General features: G+C 30.5%; 1 non-coding gene across 1 annotated transcript; it reads left to right on the forward strand.

The window, feature by feature from the left end:
• Positions 1-281: 281 nt before the first annotated feature.
• On the forward strand, positions 282-363 carry Trnas-gcu. The gene has a single exon. It is a non-coding gene; the product is annotated as a tRNA-Ser (tRNA).
• The last annotated feature ends 1,163 nt before the right edge of the window (positions 364-1,526 follow it).

Here is a 1,526-nt window from a genome sequence, read left to right on the forward strand (position 1 = left end):
AGAACTGAACTAGAACTGAACTAGAACTGAACTAGAACTGAACTAGAACTGAACTAGAACTAAACTAGAACTAAACTAGAACTGAACTAGAACTGAACTAGAACCGAAGTAGAACTGAACTAGAACTGAAATAAAACTAAACTAGAACTAAGCAGAACTGAACTGATATAGAACTGTTGAGTCGAGAGATAATCGGATAATTGCCGAAAACCTTCGAAATGTTTAATGATTTGCTTCAATCTAACGATTTTTTAACTGCATGCAAATCCTTTAAAGGACATGACGAGGTGGCCGAGTGGTTAAGGCGTTGGACTGCTAATCCAATGTGCTCTGCACGCGTGGGTTCGAATCCCATCCTCGTCGTTAAATTTTATTTTCTCCAACAATTTCTTTGATCTTTTAATCTTATTGAAAGTAATTTCAAATTCTAGCAAATTGTATTCATTCATGAATGGAATAATTTTGTGTTTTGCCTAGTCATTGTTTGTAAACAAAATTTCCATTACCTTCTGACCATAACGATTTAGCATTATAGTGTGAATTAATATAAACCGAGTGTCAAAGTCGAATGGATCAGACAATAGATGTTTGTATAATACAATTTTTACTTGGTCATCGTTATTATTATCGAGACCATCATATTTATTTGCTTTTAGAGCAAATAGCTTTTGATGTCATTTATTTATAAAGAAATTTTACATTTACATATTCTAACACGTACTTACGATTACATTTCGTTGTATACATAGATACATATGTATGTAACACTATCTGAGGAATTGTATCTACATCTGAGTAATTCAGTCAGTAATTTACACGCAGTCTTGTTTATTTATTTCTATTGTTAATAATAAAAAATAACAAGTCACTAAATAAATTTACTAATAAGATAAACTTAAAAAAAAAACCAAATCACACTCTAAATAAAATCAACAACTCTTTAACGAATTAGAGTATAGCTATTTGATGAAAGAATGTCAGCGGTATTAGACTTATCAGAAAGGTGGGCTCTGATTTTGGATTACTATTGGATAAAATTAAACAAGTACAATCCCAGATTTCTTTCAGTGCGACTGCGAATTTTCAAGTTTAATTTTATTAATCTTGAAAAATTCCTCAGTACAAAATGACAAAAATGTCAGAATTGATATTCATGATAATCACAAAAAAATGACTTCATGCAAACAATCTTTTATGCTGTGCCAAACATTTCGTTGTATTTAAAATATCCTACTTAATGGAGTAGAATTTAATAATCAAGTACAGCGATGTCGCTTGGTGTCACCGATTAATGTCATTTAAGAACACACATTGTACATATGAAAATTATATCAATTGATGAAATTGTTTTGTTAAACAAATTTACCAGAATAGTCTTACTTCTTAATAAGTCTACAAAGTATTTTCAGTCGTTTAATACTAGAACTGAATTAGAACTGAACTAGAACTGAACTAGAACTGAACTAGAACTGAACTAGAACTGAATTAGAACTGAACTAGAACTGAACTAGAACTGAACTAGAACT

The sequence above is a fragment of the Lucilia cuprina genome, chromosome 5, assembly GCF_022045245.1.
Source record: "Lucilia cuprina isolate Lc7/37 chromosome 5, ASM2204524v1, whole genome shotgun sequence".
NCBI lineage: Eukaryota > Metazoa > Arthropoda > Insecta > Diptera > Calliphoridae > Lucilia > Lucilia cuprina.